The sequence below is a fragment of the Triticum urartu genome, chromosome 3 (genome assembly GCF_003073215.2).
Source record: "Triticum urartu cultivar G1812 chromosome 3, Tu2.1, whole genome shotgun sequence".
Lineage (NCBI taxonomy): Eukaryota > Viridiplantae > Streptophyta > Magnoliopsida > Poales > Poaceae > Triticum > Triticum urartu.
Window position 1 is genome coordinate 500,289,417 of NC_053024.1, and position 10,032 is coordinate 500,299,448.

Below are 10,032 nucleotides of genomic sequence, written 5' to 3' on the forward strand. Positions count from 1 at the left end.
AGCTATTGCCAGGCACCGAACCAATATCGAAGAGACCATACCAAATGCCCGCAAATGATCTGGAGGAGATTAAGAAACAAATTAAGGAGTTATTGGAGAAAGGTTACATTCAACGAAGTTCGTCACCATGGTTGAGAAGAAGGATAAGTCCCTGAAAATGGTTGTTGATTATTGGGCATTGAATGAAGTAACGATCAAGAACAAGTACCCACTGCCGATGATCAATGATCTGTTTGGCCAGCTGCAAGGAGCAAAAGTCTTTTCCAAGATCGATCTTCGATCAGGATACCACCAGCTGAAGATTCGAGAACAAGATATACCTAAGACAGCTTTCACCACCAAGTACGGGCTGTATGAGTATACGGTTATGTCATTCGGATTGACTAACGCCCCTGCCTATTTCATGAGTATGATGAACAAGGTGTTCATGGAGTTCTTGGATAAATTTGTCGTGGTGTTCATTGATGACATTTTGGTGTACTCAAAGAATGAAGAGGAGCATAAGGAGCATTTGCGCTTAGTTCTCGAGAAGCTCAGGGAACACCAGTTATACACCAAGTTCAGCAAATGTGGGTTTTGGTTGAAGGAAGTTGGATTCCTTGGACAAGTTATATCAAGAGAGGGTATAGCAGTAGACCCTACCAAGGTTTAGTCAGTCACTGAGTGGTTGGCACCCACCTCAGTTCGAGAGATCCGCGGTTTTCTTGGACTCGCGGGATATTACTGAAAATTCATTGAGAATTTTTCTAAGAATGCGAAGCCCATGACGGCGTTATTGAAGAACAACACCAAGTTCCATTGGACTGAAGAATATGAAGCAAGTTTCTAGGAGTTGAAGAAACGTTTGACTATGGCCAGTGGTGATTCTGTCAGATATACGCAAGGATCTATCTATCTATTATCTATTATTTAATTAAAACGATAGGCAAACAAGCCACCACGTGCGTCCACATAGATTAAATTATCTTGATCCTTAATTTTATGTATTAATGGCTGAGATTGAAAGATGCAAGTGTTACGTAAGAATATAATACATGTACAAAATAGTAGAACATGTCACGTAGAAGTAGTCCACATAAGTTCCAAAGCACGCGTCTATAACTAGCCTGTAAAAAAACTTTCGATCTATGGGTCAATGGTAAGGAAAAAAATATTAGTAAATCCTAAAAAATTAAGGAACCTAATATTAACCGTATAAGGACAACTACCTCACGTGAGGAAAGTTCCAGGAACGAATACAAACAAACAAAACAAGTTTGATTAGCACACGGTGTGGGCATCTGATTTCCAACCGGCCCGGCCACCACGAACCAAGACACCTAAACCCATATATAAATAAGTACACACGCCAACCACCAAACAATTACAAGCCAACGACCACGGCGACTTAAACATGCCACACGCAACTCAACGGCTAGACAAAAAGCCACGTCTAGCCGCTTCACTCGACGCCCCACAAAGTCACGCGTAAACACGCTCAATGCCCGATGAAGCGACATCGGAAGAATTGACACCAAAGCACTTCTGACCTGATTCATCAGATTTGGTAATTGTTATTTCACAAGCTTACTTTTTATGTGTAGAATCTTCATAAATACTATATCAATTGATAAATTGTTCCCTGTTAATTTTGAAGACATAACAATATGGCATACAAGAAGTTGAGCGACTTAACTACAAGAGGACAGAATTGGAATATTCAAGTGAAAGTAATGAGAATGTGGGATTCAGTGAATCCTACCACCGATGAGCTTATTAGCATAGATATGATACTGATGGATGAGCAGGTTTGTTTTCTAATATATTAAATTAGAATTTTTCTGTCATATGAAGCAAATTACTAACCATATTTGATTCTTTTAACAGGGTGAAACAATCCATGCTACTATCTGGAAGAATCTTATAGACACTTTTAGATCAAAGATCAACGAAAACTCTATTTATGCATTCAACAATTTTAAGGTCGTGGAATCCACAAAATATAGGCCAGTGAGCAATGAAATTAAAATATTTTTTGCATACAATACAAAGGTAAAGGAAATAAAAGGATCTTCGAAAGTTCTCCCAGATTATTGCTTCGAGTTTGCTACCATGGACACACTAGAAGAAAGGGCCGAAAAAGATACACAATGCTCAGGTATGCTTATAGTTGTAATTATGACCTCCCAATAATTGATATTTCTAATTTTTATATCACTAATATCCAAATATGCAGATGTCATTGGGCTACTAACTCAAATGAAGCCAGTGGAGACAAGAATAACAAAAAGGAACCCGCAACCTTCATATATCCGTGAGATTGAAATCCTAATGCCAGAGTAAGTGCATATGCATATGCATGTCTCAAATTTAACTAAACTTCCCCCATGTGGTTAGCACTAACTTCTCGGATTAAATTCTTTAGGGGTGATAAAATCAGAATCACGCTGTGGGGAAAGTTTGCTTATTTTCTGACCGAGGATGTAATCGGCAGCCAAACTGTCCTTATTATCACATCAACGATGGTGCGGAGATTCAATGGTAAGTGCATAGATCTTACATGCTATTCTTATCATTTAAAATTCTAATTGATTGATTAAACAGGTTTGTGCCTAAAGTCAACGAGTGCCACAAGAATATATATTGATCTAGATATACCAGAAACACAAGAACTTCTTGATAGGTATGAAACACCTCCAGTTTATTTTTTTCACTCATAATTAGTGAGTCAGGTTGATTCAAGATTTTATATTCTATTTACTTCATACATGTGCAGGGACTCAACAGAAAAAACCTTACCAAAGATGATCAGTATAGATAGAAGTAATCAAGGAACACTAGAAGAACAGATGTTTTATAAGAGGATAACATTACAAGAACTTACTACAATGAGGCACGGAAACCAGTCAGACCAGGTAATGCATCAGAATTCCAATAAATGATACTATCAATCTTTGTGATACGAGATAAGACCTGCATGGACAATTCATTTAATATTAGTTACAATGGAACCACACCTTGCTTATTTATGTCTCTTAATCCCACACACCACTCAAATGCTAACACTATTTTTTCAGGATTTTGTATTCACAGCAATAGCTACAGTAAATCGTTTGCAAGAAAATATTCAATGGTGGTACATGTCATGTGACAAGTGCCACAAATTGGCTACCAAGGAAACCAAAAATTATTATTGCAAGAGTTGTAGTATATATCCAAAAAAGGTCACACCTCGGTAAGCATATTATATTACTAAAATATGAACAAGAACTGTTATATTATATTTACTCCCTACTAACATGAATTGTATGTTTGGTATCGTGTTCGACTCCAAATTAGTGACCATACATCTACTACAAGTTGCACTTTATTTGATGAGGAGGCTGCAAGATTGCTTAATACATCTGCATCTAAGTTGTTGGACACACAAGATGGGAAATCAGAAGAAGTGCCAAAGATTATTCAACAATTATGTGGAAGGAGACTTATATTTAGATTCAAGCTCAATGATAATAATCTCACATTTGGCACACAAAACTATGCAGTAAAAAGAACATTTGTGCCCGATGATAGGCTTGAGATGCTCTATTTGGACAATAAAGCCGAGGAGGTAAAGCTACATTAACTTTTTACCATCTTCAAACTTCCTTAACTAATCCATCTTATATATGTTTTGCAGGAATTGATGGATGATGAGGTGGACATCGTGTTAATGAAGAAGCAAAACATGCCAGATACAAAGGTGATTGATTTTTTTAACTATATTCACACTCTTCAGATTTGAGGTGTGTCTAATTTTCAAAATGTATATGTTTGTAGTCACAGAATAATAAAGTTTCATCTGGCAAACTTTCATGTGAACAGGTGCCTGTGAAAGAGGAGCCACATGACAGCACTGGGACTACATTTAACAAAGATAAGCATCAAGACAAAATATCATCGTCATCACGTGAGCTCCGCAGTGGCACTAAAAGGAGACTGAGATCTGTTGTAATATCAGACGAGTCAGAGGATGAATGCATTGAGACGAATATGCCTCAACAAAAGGGAAAAGGTGTTTGCGGGAACAAGAAACATGTTAAAGCAGAAGCCAAAAATACAATGGTTGAAAATGAAGATGAAGTACCGAAATCGAAGGCCAGGAGAAAAAGGATGTTATCAAGATAATTTGTGGATCAGTAGCTTATGAAATAAATAGTGCGACTGTCTATTTGTATCGACCAAGATAAGTAGAGTATTTGATTGACATCGACTATGATAAGGATACTTATTAGATTAAGGGTGTGAATGTTACCAATGTTCTTAGTCTATAACAGATCCATAACTTTCTTCATGTAGTTTCCTTTATGCACATGCTATTTTAGGCAAATCTTTACGTGGCCAGCATAATAGACAAGAACATACTGCAAGGCCAGAGTTTCACACATTAGGATTTACTTCACAATTTGAAGAAACTATACTTCGCCAGCACAACAGAGAGGAACATACCGTGCTTCATCTGTAACTTAATAGCAGGATTTGATATAAGCAAATCAATGGCGTCTTGCTAGCACAAGTGAGCTGCTCAACAAACCTATAACAAAATTAATATCCAAGGTGAACAAACTTCCTCTTCATAAGGCCTTTTTTAAGGGAAAAGGCATCATTTCTTGCAAATAACAAATTAAAAATACTATGGAGTACAATACTACTATGGATAAAGTATAAGAAATAATCCTCAGTTGGCACTTACAGTTAGTGGTAGCCTGACAGCAAGAACAATGAGAAGGCCAGCATCTTATGGTCGTCGGCTGCTACTTGTATTCTTTAGATGTCAGATCTAATAACTCACTTAGTACGTGACTCGGTGATTTCCCTCGCAGCCTCCTCCACTGGACCAAACTACAACACCTCTGCCATGGACCTCTAGCCGTACGCCAAGAAGAGGTCATCATCTTGGCCGAAACCCTTGAGAACGCTCCGCCGGACTCCACGAGGTCGTCGAGAATCCACATCCTTAAGAATGCGATAGACGCGTCCGCGCACTCTGCTTAACGGCAAACTGCGCCAGTACCTACACGAAGAGAAATGGGAAGGAATGAATCAGCCGTGATGGTTTGGGAATCAATTTGGTGATGGCAAGCAGCGAGATCTTAATCAGCCGGATAATGGAAGAAGTGGTGTGTGCGGACGGATAAAGATGCTGGAGGGGAACGACTGAGCTGAGAGTTTTTTTATTTGTATATATATGAAGGAGGGGAGTTTTAAGTAGATGATGATAACCTGTACGGGTTGTTTATACGTGGCATTGTCAAAACTGCTGGGCCTGAATAGGCTTCATACGTGGGGCATGTAAAGTTGGGCTTGGAATTTATCTATCTACATTATACTTTTCCCAAAAAAAACTACAGTATACAGTAATCGTTATGAACTCGGTTTCTACTCCATATCGAATACGAATAGGCTGATCCGAGCACACGTTGGTGTGCTACCCTTATATAGCTGAACATATACTTCAATTAACCAAGGGATACTATCATCTAGAACTTTGGATCATCAATCCGTCTAAAAGTAAACAAGATTAGTTAGAATCGACCTAGATTGAATTGCTGGAAGAACTTGCACGCGAATCAGACTTGCCAGACTTCAGATTAGACGGTACGTGCAAAACTACTACTATCAGCAATTCAAAGCAACCTCATGAATTTTTTATTCATTATTACATTGTTTTACACTTAGGCATATAATACTGACTCAAATAAGATATTCTCACACGTCATGCCTTGGCTCTTCACATAAGCTTTATTTTCTTTTAGAAAACAGTACCAGCTTCTGTGATGAACTAAAAGTGACATACAAACTGATAAAATCATGGCAGCAACAGAAAGATATGCTCTAATAATTTTGTACATCATACGAAATACTTTGCAGGGTCAGTACAGGATTTGCTTTGCAGCAAAGATATAATTGTGACAATAATTTATTAGCAGAAGCATGTGAAACTTTACAAATTTTAAAAACCAAGGCAAGAAGACACTATCAGGTATATCATTCACCTTTTTATATCTTCATGTAATGACTAATTTTTTGTACTTCTCTAAAATATACATTTGAAAGATTACCCTTTGTAAATATTACGTATAGTGCTAAAAATGACTTGAGAGTACTTCGCCGTAGTAATTCCCATGGAGGAATTGTCGTGCACTGAGAAACAACCACACTGTCACACCAATAATGCCATACGCTGCAGCTCGAACCACACAACACAACAATCCTGAAAAGCATGGTTGATAACAATTATAGGTTGTTTCTAAATGCAGCCAGCATCTCTTATTTAGTGCATATAATGTTTTGTTTACCACATTGTGCATAAAGTACCTTTCAAATATTTCATACTATATTGCTAAAAGAATATCAAGTGCAGAAATGAAGGGACAGTATACGTCAAAATCAGCAGGCCCACTTACAAAAGAAGCTAGAGAAACTATTATCCGGAGGAAACAACAACTACAAGAAAAAAGGAGCAAGAGATGCAGGAATACACAAGAAACAACCAATAAAATAGAAGAAGATGCTTCACGGAAGAGGAAGGAACAAATCAATGAAATAAGAGATGTCAAGTGTTCGAGGAGAAATGGGAGGGACAATGACCTTCAAAGCAACATCATAGAAACAAGCAGCAGCAATATGCCCAGAAGTTATGATAGCACAATATGGAACTTTGGAAAGCCAACATATATATGCGAACATTGCAATGCAATACTATGGTGTGAGGAAAGATTAAATTCTCATAAAGGAACCAAAAAACCTTCTTTTGAAATTTGCTGTAAACAAGGTAAGATTGACCTACCAAAGATAGCATATCCTCCACCTAATCTCGCAAGACTATTAACAGGTGAAGGAAGTGATGCAACAAACTTTAGAGAAAACATCAGGTCATACAACTCAATGTTCTCATTCACATCAATGGGAGGAGCTGTTGACAAAGAAATAAACAAAGGCAAAGGACCATATGTTTTTAGACTACATGGAACTACCACCATATCAGAAGTCTACTACCTGAAGAAGGTAACAAACTTCGATTCGCCCAGCTATACATCTATCAGACAGAAAATGAGGTTCAAAACAGGATAGATGCTTCAAGATGCAATGATAGAAAATCAACGGTGAACACGGCCATTGTCGAAAAACTACAAAATATGCTTGATGAGAACAACATCCTCGCAAAATCTTTCAGAATGGCAAGAGATAGATTCAAAGAAGAAGACTACCATGATTACACACTTCGGATACTTGGGAAAAGGAACGGAACACACAACCTTCCATTTGCATCGGAAGTTGCAGCATTGGTTGTAAGAGATACAACTGGAGAGAGCAAAGGACGAGACATCGTTGTCGAGTACAAAAATATGGAACCTCACAGAATATCAGAAATCCATCCAAAATTCATGTCGATGCAATACCCAATGTTGTTTCCATACGGAGAAGACGGCTTCAAGCTTGAAATACCTTACAAGCGAAGAAAAGAAGGTGAAAAAAGCAGCAAATATGTAACTATGCTGGACTACTATGCATACTACCTACAGCAAAGACCTGACCAAGGAATGTCACTGCTAATGTCTAGACATCTATCGCTGCAATTTTGGGTAGATGTTTACACATGCATTGAGCAAAACAGACTAAACTGGATCAGGAATAATCAAGGGAAGTTATGAACTGAACTTTATAGTGGACTGCAAGACGTGATTGAGCGAGGGGACACCAGAACAGAGCAGGTTGGAAAGAGGAAAATTGTACCTTCATCTTTTACAGGAGGCAGAAGATACAAGGCACAGAACTTGCAAGACGCTTTTGCAATATGCCGTTGGGCTGGATATCCAGACCTGTTTATAACATTCACATGCAATGCGAAGTGGCCTGAGATTCAATACATGCTAGATGAAGCAGGAGGAGGCCTAAATCCAGCCGACCGGCAAGATATTGTTGATCGAGTATTCATGATAAAACTGAAGGAGTTGATGAGGGACATCGTTGTGAAGAAACACTTTGGAGAAACGATAGCAAGTAAGATCGGTCGACTACTCATCGCAACTAATAGAATCTAAATTTTTAATATTTTTAGCACACCATAGCCTTTGTCTATTTAATAAAATGCTTCTGAAATGTAACAAAACCAAACTATGTATTCAATCAATGCAGTTATCTACGCGATAGAGTTCCAGAAGAGGGGGCTCCCGCATGCGCACATACTGGTATTCCTCAAAGAGAATTACAAGTGCAAAGGACCATCAGAAATCGACCAAATAACCAGTGCAGGGATCCCGGACAAAGATGTCGATCCGGACGGATATGCAGCTATTGAGAATTTCATGATGCACGGGCCTTGCGGAGAGGCAAATACAAAATCGCCATGCATGATGGAGAACAGATGTACTAAACACTTCCCAAAAGGATACAATGTCGATACCACAATCGATGAGGATGGCTTTCCAGTATATAGAAGGCGAGACGTTGGAAGGAAGATAAAAAAGGGTGGCGCAATGCTCGACAACAGATTTGTCGTGCCATACAACAGAAACCTTTTGGTCAAATTCCAAGCTCACATAAATGTCGAGTGGTGCAACAGGTCCAGGTCAATCAAGTACCTATTTAAGTACATCCATAAAGACGACGACCAAGTAACAGCCTTACTAAAGGAAAGGGATGCGGCAATCGATTATGATGATATCAGGAAATACTTAGAGATGGGACACATATCAACAACGGAAGCATGCTGGCGGATATTCCTGTTTGATCTTCACCATAGTGAAAAACCTTAGGGATATTCTAAGGTTCACAAACCAAAATAGTGACGAAAGGCCATTTGGTGGTATGACAGTTGTGCTAGGAGGCGACTTCAGACAAATACTTCCCGTGATAACAAAGGGAAAGAGAGAGCACATAGTAAATGCCTCAATCAAAAGGTCTTACCTATGGAAGCACTTCGAAATATTTAGACTAACTGAAAACATGCGGCTGAAGTGCCTGTCAAAGATCCAATACAAAGGCAAAATGTGGCTGAATTTGCAGAATGGATATTACAAATTAGCGATGGAAAATAAACAAACGATGATGGAGATGATTGGGTAAGAATACCTAAAGACATAATTCTACATAAGGGAGAAGACCCCAAAGAAGAGATAGTCAAAAGCACGTACCCAAACTTGCAACAAAATTATCGTGACCATGAATTTCTCGAAGAAAGAGCAATACTATGCCCAAGGAATGAAATAGTTGAGAAGATAAATGACTACATAATGAGCCAAATACAAGGTGAAGAGGTGACATACCTAAGCTTGGACACTATATGCAAGGCAACAATGAAGTACAACACAATGGAGAATATGTGTCCAACGGAGTTCCTTAACAAGATGACCTTCCCAGGAATTCCAAACCACGAGCTTAAACTGAAGGTAGGTTTGCCGGTGATGCTCCTACGAAACATCAATCAAGCGGCAGGTTTATGCAATGGCACAAGAATGACTATCACACAGCTGGGAAACAGGTACATTGAAGCACAGATGATCATAGGAAGACACGTTGGTGACAAGGTATACATACCTAAAATCATTATGTCACCAAGCGACTCGAAGTGGCCCTTCATGCTGAAAAGAAGGCAATATCCTCTATCAGTTTGTTTTGCAATGACGATAAATAAAAGTCAAGGTCAATCCCTAAACAAGGTGGGCCTATATTTGCCTAAGCAAGTCTTCTGCCATGGGCAACTATATGTGGCATTATCAAGAGTCAAAAACATAGAAGGATTAAAGGTGCCGATCGACGACAAAGAGTGCCCAAGCGAAGATAGCGCAAAGAATATAGTATACAAAGAGATCTTCTAATTCTTTGTTATTCAAACAAATGCATATGAGGGCCAAATAATAATGATTATAAACAATACAATGTATGGTTCAAAAGCGTGACATCCATATGTTTGATGTATGGCCGGAAACACTGTATACAAAAAGATGTTATAGATTGGATTTCTTATTATTTCGTAAGCAACAAATAAGAACATGACAATTCATAGTACTA

General features: G+C 38.5%; 1 long non-coding RNA gene across 1 annotated transcript; it reads right to left on the reverse strand.

Moving 5' to 3' along the window:
* Positions 1–1,153: 1,153 nt before the first annotated feature.
* Positions 1,154–5,208, reverse strand: LOC125544585. The gene is made up of 5 exons (XR_007299566.1): positions 4,712–5,208; positions 4,468–4,552; positions 4,274–4,382; positions 2,864–2,952; positions 1,154–1,529 (listed from the first exon to the last, which is right to left on the reverse strand). It is a non-coding gene; the product is annotated as an uncharacterized LOC125544585 (long non-coding RNA).
* Positions 5,209–10,032: the final 4,824 nt, after the last annotated feature.